The sequence below is a fragment of the Mirounga leonina genome, unplaced genomic scaffold (assembly GCF_011800145.1).
Source record: "Mirounga leonina isolate KUSES-001 unplaced genomic scaffold, KU_Mleo_1.0 Mir_92, whole genome shotgun sequence".
Lineage (NCBI taxonomy): Eukaryota > Metazoa > Chordata > Mammalia > Carnivora > Phocidae > Mirounga > Mirounga leonina.
In genome coordinates, this window is record NW_023270852.1 from 829196 (window position 1) to 852221 (window position 23026).

At 39.2% G+C, this 23026-nt stretch overlaps 1 protein-coding gene across 1 annotated transcript in view; it reads left to right on the forward strand.

Annotated features, from left to right (window-relative positions):
* The first annotated feature begins 602 nt into the window (after window positions 1-602).
* Window positions 603-23026, forward strand: part of PIK3C2A (phosphatidylinositol-4-phosphate 3-kinase catalytic subunit type 2 alpha) — a 98958-nt gene continuing 76534 nt past the window's right edge. Inside the window, exon 1 of the mRNA XM_034995476.1 lies at window positions 603-697. The gene's annotated coding sequence lies outside the window, so the exon portion shown is untranslated. The remainder of the gene's footprint in view (window positions 698-23026) is intronic.

Here is a 23026-nt window from a genome sequence, read left to right on the forward strand (position 1 = left end):
TGAGCTATCTTCCCTACCTGGCTGCTGAGGATTAAATGAGACACCAATGTGAAAGAGCTTTACGCAATCCACGTGATGGGCTAAAAACACGCCCCACAGCACCTGATCCACCGTGAGTAGTCGGTAAATGATGTCTGGAGTGCATGATTTTCTATCTTGCCTGTTCCTTTCAGTTTTCCAGTCACAAACTAACCTCGCCTTGGCCTGGGGCCAAAACCACGAATTTGGGAACCACAGCCAGGCTGGAGGAGACTGCTGAGTCCCTGGAGAGGGCACGGGAACAATACAGTACTTCGGTGGTTGGCGTTCGCCCGGCCGGAGAAGTGGCCGGCTGGGGTCCCCGAAGGTACACCCCCACCCCCTGGTCTGGTGCTACAGGGAGAGACGTCCTGAGGCCACCCGGCACTGCCCAGGGGAAGCGGCAGCCAAGCCCCCACTACCCGAGCTCTAGCCTCGCGGGACGCGCCCAAGCCCCGCCCACTACCTCAGGTAGGCCGTCTGTACCAGCCAATCCACCAGAAGCCTGGGCGCGGAAGGCGGTGCTTCCCTGGTCGGAAGTGACGTGCTCTGCTTGGCTGGCCGCGGAGTCCGCCGAGACTCTTGGCGGCGGCTGAGGCGGCTGGGAGGGAAATGGCTCGGACCGCGGCTGCTGCGGCGGCTCGGTTTGTGGTGGAGACAGAGGCTCGGGCAGCGTGAGGTGAGGAGTGGTAGGTGCGGCGGAGGCCGGTACCTGGGACCCTGCTGTCCAAGGGCAGCGAGGGACCCCGGGGAGCCCGGCTGGGAGGGTCCCTTGCTGCGGCCCCCAGTCCCCGGGTGTTCGCCTTTGACCCCCTATCTGGTACTTTTGGCGTTTCCGCAGCGGGACTCACCTCCCCGGGCCTTGCTTCCACCCAGACCGTTTCTGACAGCCCCGCCTAAGGTGCGAGGGGCCCGCGCCCCCATTAGGCCCCTCTTGGCTGGGGCTGGGAGGTGGTGCGCCTGGGAGTTAGTTTTGTCCCAAGGGGGAGGGGAGACCACCCCCTTGTCCTTTGGTACGGGGCCGGAGTCACTGTGGCCGGTTCTGTTCTCTTGTTGAATTGTTGGATTCTGGCGAAGTGTGTTGCACTTCTCAGTTGTGTAACCCCCCTCCCCCCCCACCTCCTTGTCCCATCTCCAGCTTTTGGGATAATGATTTTTTTCTTCTCACTTCTCCCGGTTTGCCTTTTTGCCGCGAATCCACTTGATTCGGGAAAACAGTATTATTTAAGTGTGTGTTTAACGCATCATCTTTCCGGGAGTGCAGTCAGATTAAAAATATTTGCTTAACTCTTCCTGAGTGACAGAGGAACAATACATAATTGAAGAAAAAAGTACATACTTATTTTCCTAACTAAATGGTTTGGCTTTAAAAAGGAGATTCTCTAGCTGTGGAAATTTTTTCGGGGGGAGCAGGGATTGAGGAGGGAAATGAGGAAGAGAACTAAGTGAGGAGGAAAGTCTGGGGATAAAGAACGTGGAAGAGAGAGCCTGTGGTAGTTCCTTCCCTTCTGTTAATTAGCCTGATAGAAGCTGAGGTTGTAATTATATTTTTATTTTGAACATTGAGTGTTGAGAGTAAGGAAGGAGGTCTTCGTCTTTGAACAAGATTACATTAAAGAGGTACCCTAAAATCTTTCCAGGTGGGTGTCAGAAAAGCTCTGCTGGGAAAATTGTTTAATATATTGGAGTATCAAAGCCACAGCTTAGAAGAGATGTAGGAAAAAGAAAGCTATTAGAAGAGCTGTGAAGAGATAGTGTAAAGGGGAAGCCTGTTTGGAGGTCCGGGAACGCTGATTCCAGAAGAGACTTTGTACCTTTGCCTCCTTGGCTTGTGATTAAGTTTCTACAGGAGGCTCCTTTTAGCATTGTACCGTACTCGGTGTTAGTGCTCTTATTCACCATGGCAAATTAGACCTAGTTGAGGTCTATACAGTTCCTAGTTTTTTGGTTTTTTTTTTTGAAAGATTTTATTTATTTTTATTTGCGAGAGAGAGAATGAGAGACAGAGAGCACGAGAGGGAAGAGGGCAGAGGGAGAAGCAGACCCCCTGCCGAGCAGGGAGCCCGATGCGGGACTCGATCCCGGGACTCCAGGATCATGACCTGAGCCGAAGGCAGTCGCTTAACCAACTGAGCCACCCAGGCGCCCCTATACAGTTCCTAGTTTAATAGTAAGACCGTTTTTGAGTACTGAAAAGCATGTTGCTTGCAGTTTTTCTTGGCAAGCAGTGTATTTTAATGTTTCCATCCATAGGTTTCACAACCTTTTCACAACATCAAAGTTGATGTGCTTGCATTTAGGAGTTAGAAACTATAATATATATTATATATATAACTATAAAATTATAAGTAATTAGCTGTATATTAAGCATCTGATTCTTTGTTTCTCCCTTCTGCCATGAATGGTTCTAAAATTTTCACTTGAAGATTGTTGCATCAGATCCATGTCCAGGAATCTTTCTTTAATCTAGTGCAATGTTTTTGCACTTGTAAGCACATTCAATAAGTGAACTTATACCTAACGAGGGTGTTGAATTTCCCAAGAGTTCAGAGTTCTTATCAGAGCATCAGACCAAACTTTTCAGAGCAGCTGTGCAAAGCACTTTTTTTTAATGCTTTGTAACTTGTTACTTAATTTGCTAACATAAATTATCCATTTTATTATATTTCTCATGTTTCAAGAATAAATTAAGGCAGGTAAAAGTACCACCTGTGATACTACCAAGCAGTAAGATATTAAGCAAGCTGCTTACTTTGGTATCCATTTTTTAATTTGAGATTTTATATCTAAATAAATGCTGTCCAGTAGAAATACTAAATGAGAGCCACATATGTAAGATATTTTACTTTTTGGGGGGGTACATCTTTGAAATCTGGTGTCCATCTTACACTTAAAACGCATCTCACTTTGGACTAGCCACATTTCAAGCACTCAGTAGCTGCTTGTGGTTAGTAGCTACGATATTGAACAATGCAGATATACAGTATGAAAATTCTGCTTTTCTATCTTCGATTCCTGCTTGAAAAGGAAAGGCAACTCTTATGAGAAATGTATTATCAGTAATTGATAATTTCTTATTTTGATGGTATTCAGACGAATCTTTTTTGATTGGAATTATGGTCATACTTGGGAATGATTGCTATAGGATATCTTTCAGGTTGTTCACAGGCTTAAGGTTGAGACTAGAAGAAAAATTGTTTTCCCTGTTCTCTGCTGGAGTTACAGTTTTGATACCTTTATTTTGTACATTTACGTATATGTTGTATCCCTTCTTTTTGTCTGCAATCTGTTATTTACAAGTGATGGATTAAAAACACAATGGGAGAGTGCACATTGACCCTTTAGGCAGTTAAAAAGGAGTGCCTGGTGGTTCAGTCGGTTGAGTATCTGCCTTCAGCTCAGGTCATGATCCCTCGACCCTGGGATTGAGTCCTGCATCAGGCTCTCTGCTCAGCGAGGAGTCTGCTTCTCCCTCTCCCTCTCCCTCTCCCTCTGCTGCTCCCCCTGCTTTCTCTCGCTCGTTCTCCTGCTCTCTGTCAAATAAAATCTTTTTAAAAAATAAATAAGGAGATTTGTACAATTTTAAACTACTTTTTGGGTTTCTTAAAATTTTTAATTTAGCTATTTGGGTACAAAAGCAAGTGGGATTTTTTTTTTTTAAAGGTTTTATTTATTTGACAGAGAACACAAGTAGGCAGAGCGGCAGGCAGAGAGAGAGGGAGAAGCAGGCTCCCCGCTGAGCAGGGAGCCCGATGTGAGGCTCGATCCCAGGACCCTGGAATCATGACCCAGGGTGACTATAAACGAGCAGCAGAGTAATGTTAGTTCCTGTTGTGAAATGAGTAGGGATTTGATAAGGAATTTGAGTATGAGAAGAGAAAGGAATAGGCAGTGTTAGGAATATTGGTTAAAAAAAATTGCAGTATGGGAAATCCTAATTGAAACAGGCTATTTTTTTTTAAATTATTTTCCTATAAAAACAGAAGTTGGTTTATCTTCAGAAAATATCAGTGGTGGCAGGGAGACATTAAGTATTAAAGTTCTGTTATGGGGCTGGCTGGCTAAGTTGGCAGAGCTTTTGACTCTTGATCTTGGAGTTGTGAGTTCGAGCCCCATTTTGGGTGTGGAGCCTACTTAAAAGAAAAAACTATTTAATAAAGTTTTGTGGAATGAGAGGGAAAAGCAAAGACAAAAGCCTCTTTCAAGATAGAAGGGCAGGGAAAATGAGAGGAGACAATAGAGGGAAATCAATGCAGGTACTTTGCCTTCTGGTGAGGTCGGAAAAGAATGTGGATGTTGGAGTGATAGACACGGAAAAAAACACCTGTCTAATTAGGAAACAGGAAAACATTTTTTCAGATGTTTTATGTGCAGTTTAGGGAATTATGCGAAGCATGTATTTTCCCCCCAAGATAAGCTCTAAAAGAGACCCAGGTATACTTATAAACAAAACCATAGTGCTGTGAGTATCCGTAACCAAGTTGCTTTATTAAATCCCTTTATATGTGTTCATAACGTGATTTATAACTGTTCTGACCTCTCTTTTTAGTTTAGTGTGTACATATCTTTTAGACTACAGTGCTGAGTTGGGAAAAGGTGGTCTTTGGCTCCAGGGAATGTAGCCTGGATCTCATAATGACATCTATCAGACTGGAATTCTGCCTGTATTGAAATGTATGACATGACCCTGTAACTATTTAGAGCCTTTTTTTTTTTTTAAAATCAGGTTTATTGTGATATAATTTACAGTAAAATTCATTTGTTTTAGGTATCAGCTCTAGGAGTTGAAGAGAGTGACAGCGTTTAACTGCCACCACCACAATTAAGATACAGAATCTATCACTCCAAAAAGTATCCTTATTCTCCTTTATAATCAGTCTCTTTCACTTACCCTCCAGACAACTGATTTTTTTTTTATTCCCATAGTTTTGCCTTCCCAGAAGTCCTGTAAATTGGCATCATACGATGTATTCAGCCTTTTTTTTTTTTTTTTTTAAACAAATGGTCATCTGCAACTCTGGGGAAGTCGTACTTCCCCCGTTTTTTTGTTTTTTTTTTTTAAAGGTGTTTTTGTTTGTTTTTGTTTTTAGTTATATACACTCAACATGGGGCTTGAACTCACAATCCCAAGATCAAGAGTCACATGCCTTTGAGTCTGACTTCTTTCACTTGGCATAATGCTTTTGAGATTCAATAAAACACCACATTTTGGGGCGCCTGGGTGGCTCAGATGGTTGGGCGTCTGCCTTCGGCTCAGGTCATGATCTCAGGGTCCCGGGATCGAGCCCCACATCGGGCTCCCTGCTTGGTGGGGAGCCTGCTTCTCCCTCTACTGTTCTCCCTGCTTGTGCTCTCTCGCTCTGTCAAATAAATAAATAAAATCTTTAAAAAAAAAAACAAAACCACATTTTGTATATCCATTTTTTGATGGACAGTTGGGCTGCGCTACCTTTTAGCTATTGTGAGTACTGCTGTGATCATTAGTGTACAGTTACTCTGTTTTAATTCTTTTGGGTGTATGTAGGAGTGGAATTGCTGGGTCATATGGAAATTCTATGTTTAATTTATTGAGGAAACACCAAAGTGTTTTCCAAAGTGGCTGCACCATCTTATATTGCCATCAACAAAGTATGAGGGTTTCAGTTTTTCCACATCCTTATCAACACTTACTCTCCATTTTTAAAATTTTAGCCATTCTAGTAGATATGAAGTGGTATCTCATTGTGGTTTTGGTTTGCATTTCCTTAGTGAGTAATGATATTGAACATCTTTCCATGTGATTATTGGTGATAAGCTTCCTTTTTTTTAAAGATTTATTTATTTATTTATTTTTAAATATTTATTTGAGAGAGACAGTGTGAAAGAGAGCACGAGCAGGATCATGACCCAAGCCAAAGGCAGGCGCTTAACTGACTGAGCCACCCAGGCACCCCAAGATTTATTTATTTTAGAGAGAGAGCATAAGTGGGAGGGGCAGAGGGAGAGGGAGTGAGAATTTCAAGTAGACTCCACAGTGGGCACGCAGTCCAGTGCAGGGCGGGGTGAGGTGGGCAGTGCTCAGTCTCATGACCCTGAGATCACAACTTGAGCTGAAACCAGTCAGACACTCAACTGACTGCACCACTCAGGCGCCCCAATAAGCTGCCTTTTTTTAGTGGTATGAATATATTGATGGTTCCAGTAATTGGAAAGATGTAATACATATATATTTTTTTAGATGTCTGTATAAACTAGTCATTATGTATATTATTTAAGCCTGACAACACAGATACGATCTTTTACAGATGAGAAAATTAAGACAAAGGGAGATTAAGTAGCTTGCTTAAGATTACACAGTTACTAAGAGGTCTGATATTTGAGCCTCAAGTCTTGCTACTACATCATTTTCTTTGTTATCACTGTTCTATAAAACTACCAATTTAATGCAGTTGGTGTTATTTGAAAACAAGATTTTGTTAGCCATAGAAATTACGGAGTTTTGGGGGAAAATTCTGGAAATAATTCATGTCAGCTTTTCATTATTCATTATTCATCATTTCATTTTTGGAGGTTCTCAGTTGTAACTCAGTTTTATGTTTTCCTATCTTAAGCTATGTTGGAAATGGAGGAATATACCATAACATTTAGCACAAAAGCTTACTGTTATTTGTCATGTTGGAATTAGGGTAATGTCAGAGTATATTTAATGATTAATGTTAAATGAATGGACAATAAAGTGGTTCAAAGTTCAGTAATTATCTTCACAAAGCAGTGCTACTGTTAGGATTTTGAGTTAGATTGAAAACTGCTTTGTCTGTAAAATGTCTTTTCAACAGCAATCTCTTGCTGTAACTCTATTCCCCCCTCCATGTCCCCCTCCTAAACAGTGATACATATATACAGATATAGAATGCATTCTTGATGAATGCCCTGTTGTGAATTTTTTATGTATAGAATGTTGCTTCTAAGAGCTGAAAGTAATATAATGACTGTCAGGGAGAATCAAGCCCTTTATTAATTGCTTATAGTACTTGGGCAAAGCATAATTATAAAGTGTGGTATGGAGGTTAAAGAATGTGGGAGCTGGCTAGGCTTATCCCATCTTTAAACTTGTGAAGCTTAGGAAGTCGTGGCTTTTCCCATGACTCACCCCTTATGTCCAGGTTATCACTACAATTTCATCTTTTCCCTGACTATACCATTAAAAATAGTATCCCCCTCCCCACAATTAAATCATTCTTTATCACATCACTGTTTTTCCCCTCATTTCATTTACTGTCTAAACTTAATGTTTTTGTTTGCTTATTTAAGAAAAAACATCCTTGGGGTGCCTGGGTGGCTCAATTGGTTAAACGGCTGTCTTCGGCTCAGGTCATGATCCCAGGAGGGATCGAGCCCCACATCAGGTTCCCTGCTCAGTGGGGAGCCTGCTTCTCCCTCTCCCTCTGCCTGCGGCTCCTCCCGGCTTGTGCTCTCTCTCTCTCTGTGTCAAATAAGTAAATAAAATCTTTAAAAAAAAAAAAAAGAAAGAAAACCATTCTTAATATTTCCATTGCTGCCAACCTAGTTCAAGTAATTACTAGTTCTCTTTTTCTTTTTTAAGATTTTTTATTTATTTATTTGAGAGAGAGAGAAAGAGAGAGAGAGCACATGAGAGGGGGGAGGGTCAGAGGGAGAAGCAGACTCCCTGCCAAGCAGGGAGCCCGATGCGGGACTCGATCCAGGACTCCAGGATTATGACCTGAGCCGAAGGCAGTCGCTTAACCAACTGAGCCACCCAGGCGCCCTACCAGTTCTCTTCTAGATTATTTCAGTTATTAATTGGTCTCCCGGTTTCCATTTTGGTTTTCCTTATATATTTTTTCTGCAAAGCAGATATCTTTGAACGTTGTGAAGCTCACGTGACTGACACCTTTTTTGTCCTATCACACCTAATAATTGAATATACTAGTGTTTTTCCTCCTTGGAAATATTTAATTATAGAAAGTTCATATTGGTGTAGGTTTTAGATTTTTTTTTGGAGAATATTTTTGATTTTTGATAATTGAGTTTGGAGATTTAGCTTATTAATTTTTTAAAGATTTTTTTACTGATTTATTAGAGAGAGAGTGAGCATGAGAGGGGGGGCCAGAGAAGGTGAAGGAGAAGCAGTCCCTGCTGAGCAGGGAGCCCGACGTGGGGCTCGATCCCAGGACCCCAAGATCATGACCTGAGCTGAAGGCAAATGCTTAACTGACTGAGCCACCCAGGTGCCCCGCTTATTTTTATTTTTATTTATTTATTTTTAAGATTTTATTTATTTGACACAGAGAGAGACAGTGAGAGAGGCAGCACAAGCAGGGGGAGTGGGAGAGGGAGAAGCAGGCCTCCCCCTGAGCAGGGAGCCCAATGCGAGGCTCCATCCCAGGACCCTGAGATCATGACCTGAGCTGAAGGCAGATGCTTAATGACTGAGCCACCCAGGTGCCCCGCCCCGCTTATTTTAAATTTTTATCAGAAAACATTCCAACCCAAAGAAAAAAGTTTCACTGAAAATCCAGAGTAAAATTAGGTTTAATTTTTTTTTTTTTTTTTAAGATTTTATTTATTTATTTGACAGAGAAAGACACAGGGAGAGAGGGAACACAAGCAGGGGGAGTGGAGGAGGGAGAAGCAGGCTTCCCGCTGAGCAGGGAGCCGGATGCGGGGCTCGATCCCAGGACCCTGGGACCACGACCTGAGCCGAAGGCAGACGCTTAACGACTGAGCCACCCAGGTGCCCCGGGTTTAATTTTTTTTTAATTAATTTTTTTTATTATGTTCAGTGAGCCAACATAAAGTACATTAGTTTTTGATGTAGTGTTCAACGATTCCTTAGTTGCGTATAACACCCAGTGCTCATCACAACACGTACCCTCCTTAATACCCTAAAATTAGGTTTAAATAAGAAAGTTTCTTAAATAAGAAACTAGAAATATAGCTGTATATCTAACATATCTAAATTTGGAGAAAAGGTTAAAATTTACAAGTCGTTATAGAAACCTCCCTGGTTTCTTTAGGACTAGACTCTGTATATTAGATTCATTTGACTTCACGAATATTAGTAAGAACTGAAGCCACTTCTTTCCAAGTAGTTGTTTACAGTACTCTGTGATCCCGTTAGGTTCATTCTCTAGTATATTTTTATTCTGCTCGGGCTTCTAAACTTCTTAGATTTGTTTGGTTGATGTCTTTCTTTACTTGCAGAAAGTTCTTGGCCATTTTCTTTTCAAATATTTTTTCTCTTTTATTCTCTTCTATCCTCTCCTGGGACTCCAGTTATAAATGTTAGACCATTTGAAATTGTCCCACAGGCATGCCGATTTATCTTTCTCCTTTTTTTTCTGTCGTGGTTTGGATGTGTCCTATTGATTTGTCTTCGAGTTTATTAGTCTTTTCTAATGCTTTCAGTTGATCTAATTCTTCATTTCTGATTTATTTTTCTAGTATTTCTGTTTGATTCTTTTTTGTAATTTGTATCATTCTGCTGAAACTGCCACCCCCTCCCTCCATGCATCTCCTTCATTTTTTTCTGCTAGATCATTTAGTATTTTCATCCTAATTAGTAATTTCATCCTCAGTTCCTGCTTGATAATTCCAACATTTGGGCCATCACTGTATCTGCTTGTTTTGACTGTTTCTTTGACCATGGGTCACATTTTCTTTTCTTTTAAGATTTTCTTTATTTATTTGATTTATTTGACAGAGAGAGCACAAGCAGGGGGAGCGGCAGGCAGAGGCAGAGGGAGAGGGAGGAGGAGGCTCCCTGCTGAGCAGAGAGCCCAAAGTGGGGCTCCATCCTAGAATGCTGGGATCATGACCTGAGCTGAAGGCAGATGCTTAACCGACTGAGCCACCCAGGTGCTCCGGGTCACATTTTCTTTGTCTCATAATCTTGGATTATATATTAGCACAACTTAAACGTACCTTATTCTGTCAGGCCACTGAACTGAGAAAGTCTGATTTATAAGTAAGATGGGTCTGTGCTTTGTTGCAACTTTAATTTGACTCGGTTTACCACTGGGTTGAAGTACTTTGGGTGGCAGTGATGACTTTCTTTTCAGAAGGATTTGGGATCTGAACACTGACTTGATTCTATTTTTTCTTTTTTTAAAGATTTTCTTTATTTATTTGACACAGAGACAGCAAGAGAGGGAACACAAGCAGGGGGAGTGGGAAAGGGAGAAGTCGGCTTCCCGCCGAACAGGGAGCCCGATGTAGGGCTCGATCCCAGGACCCTGAGATCATGACCTGAGCCGAAGGCAGTCGCTTAACCAACTGAGCCACCCAGGTGCCCCTCAAGTGGATTTCTTATACTTCAGGGAGGCCCACATACTTCGAGGGGGGATCTCTCTCAGTTCTTCTGCTCTGTCCCCAGCTTTCAGTGTGCTACCTATGCATTTAGTGAAGACCTGAGGGAAAGAGTTGGTGGAAGGGTACAGACTTGTTCCATGCCTGGAGCTCCTTATAATTCTTAATCCAGGGCTTTAGGCCACTCAGATTTACCTCCATCACACCTCAGAATTCTAATCTGTAATGGTAGCCTACACGTGGCTGTTAAAAGTGTTTATCAAAAGTCTAAGGTGTTTTTCCTTATCCCTGTCTGCTCTTCTGTACCAGGGATGAGAATAACAGTGGACCCACCTCTCCTATGAGAAGCTTATCACTTTTGGGAATTTAAGTCATTAAGGTTTTGTTTTTTTTTTTAAGAAGATTTTATTTATCTATTTGACAGAGAGAGCACAAGTAGAGGAGAGGGGCAGAGGGAGAGGGAGAAGCAGGCTCCCCACTGAGCAGGGGGCCCGACATAGGGCTCAAACCCAGGACCAGGGATCACAACCTGAGCCAAAGGCAGGTGCTTAAGCAACTGAGCTACCCAGGCGCCCCTTCATTAGGGTTTTTAATGTGTGTCCTTTGCTCTCTGATGTCTCTTAAAAATATTTTTTAAAAACTTATTTAGCTTGCTTTTCACTGTTGAAGTGAGATAGTATCTTGCCACTCTGTATATCCTAGTAACAGGAAAATCCCTTTCCCTACCTTTGTTTTCAAATAGTAAAGCTTAGCTTACAAACGATGAAGTATTTAAAACTCTACCAAGCTTTGGGTAGTGAAAATCTGCTTTCCACCATTGGCTTCCCTAGTCCTCCATTTTTAGTTATTGACCTAGTAGTTCCTTACCTTTATCACCTCTGTTTTGTAAAATGTTCTCCTTTTCAAGACAGACCCTTCATCTATGCTTCTGATTCATATCCAGCTGTACCCAGTATCTAAGCTAGTGTGAATCTCCAGTCTTAGGTGTCTTTCTGTCTTTGTACCCTGAATTCTTGTCTTCAATCTACTATATGTTGAAGGCCTTTTTAAACCATTTTAAACAGCCATTCCTGACACCTCCTGTCTCTCTTAGTTCCCTGTACTGTCAATGACTTGAAAGAATAGTATGCCTTGGGGCGCCTGGGTGGTCCAGTCATTAAGCGTCTGCCTTCGGCTCAGGTCATGATCCCGGGGTCCTGGGGTCGAGCCCCGTGTCGGGCTCCCTGCTCAGCCAGGAGCCTGCTTCTCCCTCTCCCATTCCCCCTGCTTGTGTTCCCTCTCTCGCTGTCTCTCTCTCTGTCAAATAAATAAATAAAATCTTAAATAATAATAATAATATGCCTTTGCCATTTGCAATTCTTTTTTCAGTTTTCTGCATTTCTCCAAATTGTTTTCTTTTTTTTTCTTTTTTAAAGATTTTATTTATTTATTTGAGACAGAGAGAATGAGAGAGAGAGAGAGCACATGAAAGAGGGGAGGGTCAGAGGGAGAAGCAGGCTCCCTGCCAAGCAGGGAGCCCAATGCGGGACTCGATCCAGGGACTCCAGGATCATGACCTGAGCCGAAAGCAGTCGCCCAACCAACTGAGCCACCCAGGCGCCCTCTCCAAATTGTTTTCTTTGAAAAATCACTACTGAGGGTCTGTGGGATGGGGAAAGGAGGAGGGACTGCTAATGGGTAAAGGGTTTCTTTTGGGGGTGATGAATATGTTCTGCAATTTGTTAGGGGTGATGGTTGCACAATTCTGAATATATAAAAACAGCTGAATTGTATGCTTTAAAATAGTGAATTTTATAAGTTAATTGTATCTCAAAACTACTAAAATAATCAAAAACGAGCTCTTAGATTTTGAGGTTTTTTTTTTTTTTTCCAACCTTTATCCTGTGTCACCTCTCTGTAGTTTCCGACACTACTAACCACATCCTTCTTAAAGGGATGTTGAATTTCCTTATTTCTCTGGTACCAGTCTTCACACCTATTATTTTCCTCTGACCTTTTGTTTCCTGCTTAGGTATTAGTGGCCCTTCTGATTTCCTCCTTGTCTCTCTTTTTTCTCTTCACATTACACATTCTCCCAGGGCAATTGCAACTACTTTCATGACTTCAGGTCTTTAGTTTTATATAGGTAAAGCCTCAAGATTCATCTCTAGCGAAATTGCTCTCTTGACCCCAAGGCCTATATTTCTAATCAACAAGCAGACACGAACTACATTTTTCACAAGTACTTCAAAATAGTGATGTCTTTTGGTCTGACTAGAAAGGACCATGTGGCTCTGAAGAACAATTCTGAGAGTAACACACACTTCTGTTAAGAAATTAATGGTTTATTAATTTCCCTCAGAGAAAGAAATTAATGGTTTATAATTTGGCACATTTAAGATGACTTCCAAATACTTTAAATGAAAATGAATGCAACAAGAATGGACTAAAAAAATCTATGGTATCTCTTAGTTTAAAATACCCATTTTGAGTAAGATATTTTTATGTAATTTTAAGTATCTTACTGAGTACCAGAGGCACTCTACAATGAAGAATTGCTTCCTAATCTGGTCCATATTAGATTAAATTTCATTTATTTGTTAACAAACATTTGAATGAAAGCTTGCTTGTTCTAGGATTGTTCTAGGTGCTGGGGATATAGGAGTGAGTCTAACAGATAAATCCCAGCTTCATTAAATTTATAGTCTAGAGGGGGAAAGCTAGACAATAAAATAAGTAAAATCTGTAGTATACTGGATGGTACTAATTACTAAGGAAAAGGTAAGTAAAGTGCATAGACAGTGGAGTTAGAGAAAGTTGCAGTTTTAACTTGATTATCAGGGAGGACTTTACTCAAATGTCACCTCCTCAATGAATACTTGAAGGTGAGAGAGTGAGCCATTCAGCTATCCAGGGGAAGAGCAGTCTAGAGGGAACTGAAGAGCAAAGGCTCTCAGAAGGATAATGTATTTGAGAACAATAAGGAGGCTAGTTGGACAGTAGCAGAGAGGAGAGTTATAGGAGAGAAGTAATAGGGGCACCAGATATTAGAGTGCCTGGTGGACTTTTATAAGGATTTTACTTTTTTTCTGAGTGAGATAGGAACTGTTGAAAGTTTTAAGTGGAGGGGTAAGAAGATCAAAGTTTTTCAATATCACTCTGTCTGCTGTGTTGAGAGTAGTCTGAAGGTAGAGGGTGGAGGGTTTGCAGAAACAGATTGGGTAGCTATTCCAATAATCCAGGCAACAGATGATGGTTGGTATAGGATGGTAGTAGGAATATAAAGAAAAAATGCTCAGATTCAAGAAATATTTGAAGGTGGAGCCTATCAGATTTTATGTACATATCAATAACTATCTGATGGAGTTACCATCAAACATTGTTGCGTTCTTGACAAGCTATAATTCGGATTTTTTTTTTTTAATTAGGATTTTCTAATTCAATTTAAATAAAATAAATTTGCTGGAGGGGCGCCTGGGTGGCTCAGTTAAGCATCTGCCTTTGGCTCAGGTCATGATCCCGGGGTCCTGGGATCGAGCCCCGCGTTGGGCTCCCTGCTCACTGGGGAGCCTGCTTTTCCCTCTCCTCCCTACTCGTGTGCGCTCGTGCTGTCTCTCTCTCTCGCTATCTCTGTTTCTCAAATAAATAAAAATCTTAAAGGAAAAAAATAAATTTGTTGGATATAACATAAATGATGAGGGTGTGCAATCATCTCTCGCTGGTAGGAGTATCTATTTTAAATGTTGTATTTTAAAATGCAATGAATTTTTTTGACATAAATCATATTATGTGCAATGCCCATTAAGTGATTCAGATGGTGAAAATTTGAGAAACCATAATTTGTTGTTTTCTTTTGCAGTCTTAATTACCCTTTCTCCATATCCCTTAATGAATGAGTAGTGTCCTTAATTTAGCCTAAAGATTGGCAAACGAAAAGGGACAATATTGCTCTTATTTGTATTTTTTATGACATTATTAAAAAGTTGAGCTTCTTGTGTTCATATAATTTGCCACATGTGAATTTTAAAAAAAACCCCACATACTGTTAATTGCAGGTGGTGGTAATTTTCACATACCATGTATAATATGATATGAAAATATTTAAACTATTTAAATTTTAAAAATGTGGGTAGTGGATTCTTTTTTTATTATGAAATAACTCCCAGAAAAGTGCATAAAGCATATATGATTATTTAACAAGTAATTGTAAAATAAACACTTGTGTAACCAGTCAATAGGTAATGAACTAGAACATTGCTTGTATTCCAGAAGTCCCCAATGTACTTATCCTTGGTCATGAATCTCTGCCTCCCTCCATGAGTAACCACTATCCTAACTTTTGGGAATCCTTTCCTTTTCTTCACAGTTTTACCGTTATGTAAGCATTCTTAAACAATATAGTTTTTCATGTTTTTGAAAATTTTTTTTTTTCTAAGATTTTATTTATTTATTCATGAGAGACAGAGAGAGAGAGAAAAGCAGAGGGAGAAGCGGGCTCCCAAGGAGCAGGGAGCCCGATGCGGGACTTGATCCCAGGACCCTGGGATCATGACCTGAGCTGATGACAGACGCTAAACCATCTGAGCCACCCAGGCGCCCATGTTTTTGAATTTTATGTGAATGGAATCATTTTATGTATTTTTGTGTCCATGTGCTTGTCATGTTTCTACGTTTTACTCATTTTTTTCATATAGCTGTAGTTCATTGGCATTACTGTATAGAATTCCACTGAATGAACTCTGATGTAATAAAAAATAAATATTTGGTCTTTGTGCCCGGTTCCTGTCATGCAACTCCTAAAGCCCTTGGAATTTCTAGAGTTTCTTTTATATGCTAATGAGATTAATAGTGTCCGAGATCCCTAGATAGTTTCAGAATGGGGCTGGTCGCCAGAAAGACTTGAGGCATGTTTAGAGGATTGGAACTTTCAGTTTCACACCCCCCACCCCCCACCCCCCACCTCACCCCCTGACCTCTGGAGATGAGAGGGGAACTAGAGATTGAGCTAATGACTACTTCCAGGTTAGTTCCTACTAGGGACTGTGGTGGGTAATGTTATTTGAAGGTTCTTACGATTATCTTTCTTTTTAATTTGTAGAAGTTATTTATCTAGGATTTGAGTCCTTTGGTTATGTGTTAAAGATGTCTTCCTTTCTGTGGCTTGTTTTTATCATCCTCTTTGGTGTCTTATGATAAACAAAAGTTGTGGATTATAGTTAAATTTATTTTTTCTCTTATGGTTAGTGCTTTCTGTCTTGTTTAAGAAGTTTTTCCCTTCTCTGATTCTAGTTTTTCCTTTCACAGTTAGATGTTTGGTTTGCCTTGAGTCGATTTTTGCTTAAGGAGAGAAGTAGGAATCCATCTCATATTCCCTTTATTTGTTGTAGCTTCATTTATTGAAAAGACAGTTCTTTCCCTGTGCTCTGATATACCACTTGTCTTCAATCAGGTGTCTGTGCAGGTGTGTTTCTGTTTTTGACCTCTTAGCCTGTTCTTTATTAGATTTATCTCTTCTTGCATAAATAGCATATTATCTTAAATAAAATTAGTTTTAGAGTAAGTCTTTATTGGGTAGAGCAAATCTTTCCACCTTGTTCTTTTTCAAGAGGGTTTTGGCTATTTTGGCCGTTTTGGTTACTGAATAAATTTTAGAATCACCTTGTCAAATTTTATTTTAAAAGCTGTTGAATTTTGATTGGGATTTCATCAAGCCTATAGATCTATTTCAGGAGAGGTGGCATCTTCATAAAATTAAGTTTTCAAGTTTGTAAACATGGAAAAATATCCCTTACATTCAGATACTCCTAGTATTTGTCAGTAAAGTTTTATAATTTCCCCCACAACTTCCTGTTACATGTATTGCGTTAGTGGGTTTTGTGTGTTACTGTAAATATTATCGTGTTGAAAATGGCCTTTTTTAACCATTTGTTGTGGATATATAGAAATACAATTGATTTTTATATATTAGAATCATTTCCAATAATCTTGCTAAAATCTAGCATTGCTATTATCTACATATTCTTTGGAATTTTTACTTTATCTGCATATTTTGTTTCTTCCTTTTGACCCTAAATTTTCTTTTTCTTTTCTGTGCTGTCTAGGAGTCTATAAGGTGTTGAATAGAAGTGATTGTGGGCATCCTGGTTTTTGTTCATGGTCAAAGGGGGAAGCTTTCAAGGTTTTATCATTGGGTATGATTTTTGTTGCTACTCATGGTCAAATAAGGAACTTCCCTTCTGTTCGTAGTTGGCTAAGAATATCTATTGAGATGAACATATGCTTTTTCTATTTTAATTCTTTATTGATGTGGTAAATTGAATTTTGTATTTATAGCTAAGTTTGGTTTGCTGTTTTGTTTAGGACTTTTTGTATATTGTATTTCATGAGTAAGATTGGTTTGTAATTTTCTCATCCTTGCCTGGTTTTGTTATCAGTTATAGTAGTCTCATAAAAAGTTTGTGGAGCATACCTTCTTGTTTGTTCTCTGGAAGAGTTTGTGAAAGGTTATTGTTTCTTCCTTATATAAAGCCAGTGAAGCCGTCTGGCCCTGCAGTGTTCTTGAAAATATTTTTGACTGCTAATTCAATTTCTTCCCCCCGCCCAAAGATTTTATTTATTTGACACACAGAGAGAGACAGCTGGAGAGGGAACACAAGCATCATGAGATGGATGCTTATTTCATTCACTTTTCAACCTTTCCACTTTTCTAGTATCATTTAAAACTAAATTTTTCGGGGCTCCTGGGTAGCTCAGTTGGTTAAGCGTCTGCCTTTGGTTCAGGTCATGATCCTGGGGTCCTGGGATGGAACCCCACATTGGGCTCCCTGCTCAGCGGGGAGCCTGCTTCTCCCTCTCCCTCTGCCCGCCGCTCCCCCTGCTTGTGCTCTCTCCCTCTCTCCCTCTCACTGTCAAATAAATAAATAAATAGATCTTAAAAAAAAAAACAACTAAATTTTCCTTTATTACTTACTGTATCTTACAAGTTTTGGTGTGATGAGTATTTTTCCTCTTTCTCTGTATATTATCAATTTGGTATATTAGGTATAACTTTATTTTTTTATTTTTTTAGAGATGTATTTATTTATTTTCTTTTTTTCTTTTTTTTTATTCTTATGTTAATCCCCATACATTACATCATTAGTTTTAGATGTAGTGTTCCATGATTCATTGTTTGTGCATAACACCCTGTGCTCCATGCAGAATGTGCCCTCCTCAATATCCACCACCAGGCTAACCCATCCTCCCACCCCCCTTATTTTATTTTTTAAAGATTTTATTTATTCATTTGAGAGAGAGAGCATGAGTGTGAGGGTGGGCAGAGGCAGAGGGAGAAGCATATTCCCTGCTGTGCAGGCAGCCCTGTGTGGGCTCCATCTCAAGAACCCGGAATCATGAACTGAGTGAGCTGAAGGAGACGCTTAACAGGCTGAGCCATCCAGGCACCCCAAGTTTATTGTTTTTTCATTGATATTTTTAATGGTTAATTTTTTTTTTTTTTTAAGTTTATTTAAGTAATCTCTACACCCAATCTGTTGCTCCAGCTCAGGACCGTGAGATCAAGAGCTACGTGCTCTTCTGACTTAGTCAGCCAGGCACCCCTAATGGTTAAGTTATTTTTATTTTGCTTTTCAGCATCTAGTATACACCCAATAATAAATATTTATTGAAGAAATGAATAAATTATGTGGTGCTTGTTTACCAAAAAAAAAATTTTTTTTAAATAAATACATATTTGAATATTCTCTTCCTAGCTTTTGAATCCTATTAGGATGGGCTTCTTTATGCTGAGGTTAACTAGGAATTCCATGGGTTATTTTGGCTTTATGATTTTTTTCCCCCTATACTTAAATAGTTAATCTTTTTGTAATTTTGTAATCCTGTGTGGTCGATTGTAAACACATTTATCTATGAAATGTTAACAGTTTGCTAATTGTAGAACAGTTAGAAATTGTATACTTTAAAAATGAAAAATTTATCAAGAATGGTAAGACAGACCTTAGTTAAAAGGCTATATGTCATCTACAGAACTTAAACAAAATTTTTCTTCCCCAGAAAATTAACTAATAGACATTAGAGATATTTTATTGACTTGAGGGAAGGGATGACTTCCCTTTGGGAAGATAAATTTTTCCTTACCATCCAGAAATTAATGAGTTTGTTCACGATGCGTTTTGTTCCTTTCCTTATAAATTCTAACCGTAAGTTGTCCATTAGCCACCTTTGTCTTTTGAGCACTTGAAATACGGCGAGTCTAAGTTTGAAATGTGTAAGTGTAAAATATATGTTTTGAAGACAATATAAAAAAGATAAAATGTCCCATTCGTATTTTTATATTGGTTACCTATTGAAATAACAGTATTTTGAATATATTGGATTACATAAAGTGTATCATTAATTTCATCTATTTCTTTCCGTTAATGTAGTTGTAAAAATTTTTAAATTCAGTGTGTGGCTTGCATTCCATTCCTATTTAATAGTGCTAACCTAATCTCACCCAACAAACACCTGGACATTCTTCCATATTATCTTTTTTTTTTTTTAAGATTTTATTTACTTATTTTGTTTGTTTGTTTGTTTATTTATTTATTTATTTATTTATTTGAGAGAGAGAATGAGATAGAGCATGAGAGGGGGGAGGGTCAGAGGGAGAAGCAGACTCCCCGCCGAGCAGGGAGCCCGATGCGGGACTCGATCCCGGGACTCCAGGATCATGACCTGAGCTGAAGGCAGTCGCTTAACCAACTGAGCACCCAGGCGCCCAAGATTTTATTTATTTATTAAAGAGAGAGAGAGATAGCAAGGGCAGGAACACAAGCAGGGGGAGTGGGAGAGGGAGAAGCAGACTTCCTGCCAAGCAGGGAGCCCGATGCAGGACTTGATCCCAGGACCCCGGGATCATGACCTGAGCTGAAGGCAGACGATTAACGACTGAGCCACCCAGGCGCCCCTTCCATATTATCTTTTTTTACGAAGTTGTATGGTGCCTAATACCAAAGTACTTGGTTACTTTGGTCAGATGAATTTTTTCCCTCCATGAATCATAGAGATAGGAGAATATTATTTTGTCTACTGGAGTTTTTCCTTTTAGAACAGATGAAGCTCCTCTCCTATTTTTATTTATTTGAGAGTTTTCCTTTAATCTCTACACCCAACATGGGGCTCAAACTCAAAACCCTGAGATCAAGAGTCACACACTCCACTGACTGAGTCAGCCAGGTACCTCCTCCTCTCCTAATTTTAGTTTTCTGTTGCCATCTCCCCGCTAGTTTCCAAGATAATATTTTCTGCCCCACTTGTTTATTCTAAACTCAACCACATGATTTTTCAGTTTTAGTTTTCGTTTTTGCTTTTTTTTAAGATTTTATTTATTTTTTTGTCAGACAACACGAGCAGGGGGAACGGCAGCCAGGGGGCGAAGCAGGCTCCCCGTTGAGCAAGGAGCCTGATGTGGGACTCAATCCCAGGACCCTGGGATCATGACCTGAGCTGAAGGCAGACGCATAACCAACTGAGCCACCCAGGTGTCCCAGTTTTAGTTGACTTATTAATAAGCTCTTTTAGTCTGTTTTTTTGTTTGTTTGTTGCAGAATTTGAGCTTCTCTTTGATAAAAAGAACAGTGTCTTAAGTTCCCTAGTTGTTGAGACATTCATTTAACAACTACAGTAGAGTAGAAAAAGGGGATGAATAAAATAAGAATTCATATCCTCATTGAAATAAATTTGCTAGTCATGTGATTATAAATTAACTAATAAATTGGCACATGTTATAACTAAATAGCATTAATTGCTTCATGATAGAATTAAACAAAACAATAAAATTTATTCATGCAGATGAGTTAACTAGCCTTGAGGAAGACAGTTGGTATTAATACAGGATAAGGTATGTTTAGACACTTATTCCAGGTAACTGTTAACATAAAAATATAGTAAATTAGCAGTGCCTGGATTTGAGTTCTCTCACCACTTGCTAGCTACTATGAACTTGGGCAAATTATATAATTTGTATCAAGTTTTTTCATTTGTATACTAGATAGAGATAATAGCTACTTAATGTAATTTGAGGATTAAATTAATACATTGCTTTAAGCAGTGTTTGGCATTTAGTGTCTACATATCTCTATGCATACAACATATATAGGTGTAGGTGTATGTATAGATAGAGATATGTAGATACTTGCTACAGTTTTAACAAATATTTTCCATGGTTATGCAGTGTTAATAATTTTATTTTTAATGGTGGCATAGTATTCAGTTCCATGGGGTGCCATTATTTAATTTTCTTTTAGATTCATTTTCATTTTAGATGAGAAATATTTGCATTGTTGAACTCAAATTATTTCTCTTTTTTTACTTATCTTGAATTTTAAGATCAGAAAATATTTAGATGGGAAACAGGACTGGCTTGTTTTTTTTTTTCCGAGATTTAAATTTAAATTGTAAATGAATGTCTACCACAGAAGAAGCCAAGAGCTTTTAAATTAATTCTTTTGGGTCTGCAAATGGTATCCCAAAGTTGAACTGAATAATTTAATTGCCCTCTTTTGAAGAATTTAAAGTAGCTACAGCCTTGTGATCATCACTGGGTTACTCTATGTTGGGACATTTTGGCAGATGGCATACAATCATCATTCAAAAACTAGTTATATTGTCTTTTCAGCTTGAATTAGGAGAACATTAGTATTGAAGTTTGCATTTTGAATTAGCATGTGTGAAATTGTTTCCTGCTAAATGTTTGTCATCAAATGATGTTTTATTTCAAAAAATTAATGGAGCATGTTAGTGTAGCAGCCTCAGAAAAATAGCTGAAGCACTAGGTTACTTTTGGACAACCTTTTAAGTCCTTTATTACCATTTGAGTATACATGCATGATAATCTTTTGGGAAGCTAAAATATGGTAATTCAACTGTTAACAGAGAGCTTACCCTTAATACTTAGAGTTGAATTTACTTTAGCATGTACTGCTTTGGGTTGATACTGGGGATAGAGCAAGCAAATGAATTGATGATGTGAAAAAATGCCACATTCACTGTTAAAATATTTTTCAAACTATTTTATACCTTTGTCAGTAAATAAGAGGTAACATTAATTTGAAATATTCAGAATAAGTGTATTTGCTATTGAACAAACTGTATCTCAAACTCACTTAAAAAAATCCAGATTCCCTCTTTCAGAACGATGTCATATCATTACCAAATATGGTAGCCAGGAAAATGGTTAAATAAATTGGCAATATGCTTGTGGAAGATTAATTGCAGTTCAGTATTTTCTTCCCTTTGCAAAATTTGTTTTGTTCTAATCCATCTGATTTTGTGAAAACTAGACCATGTTGTGGTGTTCAATAATAGGCAGTTAAACTTAATTTCTCCCATCGTATATTCTGGTCATGTGCCATCTGAAATCTCTTCTTCAAAGTTGTGTGATAGTTCTTATTTCCTTCTTTAAAACACATGTTCATTAAATTAAGCTCCATATTAATTAAGCTGGGTGCTTTTAAATGTTGTAGGGAAGAAAGAAAGTAGGTCTCTGCACTTAAGCTTATTCGTCTGTTGGGTAGACATAGAGTCTGTGTTAAGAGGTTTCTGGTTATTATGGGAGAAAGTAATTTTAAACCAACTTAAGCAAAGAGAAGAATTTATTGGCTTACATAAATGAAAAGACTGGCCTTGGACATGGGTTGGATCCAGACACTTAATGTAATATCCAGAAATTATTTTAATTTATTTATCATAGCTCTGCTCTCTTCTGGCTTGAATCCGTTCTCAGGCAGCATCTTCTTCAGTGATTGGAGGCAAAGATGGCCACAGCAATGCCAGGCTTATATCCCAAAAGTTTAGCAGCTTCAGTGATAGGCTTCCTTTCCAAATAGTTTCAGAAGTCTTGGGATTAACTCTAATTGGCCAGACTTGGATCCTCTGGTGTGGTTGGGGGTAGGAGAGTGGGGAATAGGATGTTCCAGGCCTGTTTGAACTAGATGGAACAAAAGGGAAATGACGAGGTTCCAAAAAGAAAGTTACAGATTCTACTACCAGAAGAAACGATACTGATGAGGCAAAAACAGCATAAAATCAATGAAAATTAAGATAAAAGTTTTATTTGAGCTAAAAAGATAGTTTCTAATAGGAGCTGCTTAAGAAAAGCTTCAGACAGGTGGCTGTATTTGAATTGGGCCCTGAAGGACAATTACAATTTTTCCAAGGCAGAATGAGTAAAGAAAGGACTTTCTGGGTCACTCATTTGAGAAGTTTGGCAATGAAAGGAGAATATTAAAATGGAAGCTGCTGGAGTCTAAAGAGGAATGTTAAGATTTTTTTCCACCTCAGTATGTAGAAAATTTGAGCATTTTTATGGCAGTGGAGCAGAAGCAAGTAAGAGAAAATAATGCAGAGGAGGCAATCACTGATAAAGAAGTAGTCAGGGGGCGCCTGGGTGGCTCAGTCGTGAAGCGTCTGCCTTCGGCTCAGGTCGTGATTCCAGGGTCCTGGGATCGAGTCCCGCATTGGGCTCCCTGCTCCTTGGGAGCCTGCTTCTCCCTCTCCCACTCCCCCTGCTTGTGTTCCCCTCTCTTGCTGTGTCTTTCTCTGTCAAATAAATAAAATCTTAAAAAAAAAAAAAAAAAGTAGTCAGTAGGATTAAGGATCATGTAGAAGGGGACAGATTTAGGAAGGAAAAGGGAACTGTTCATTCTCTGAGGACACTTGAAGGAAGGTGGTAGTGGTGGCT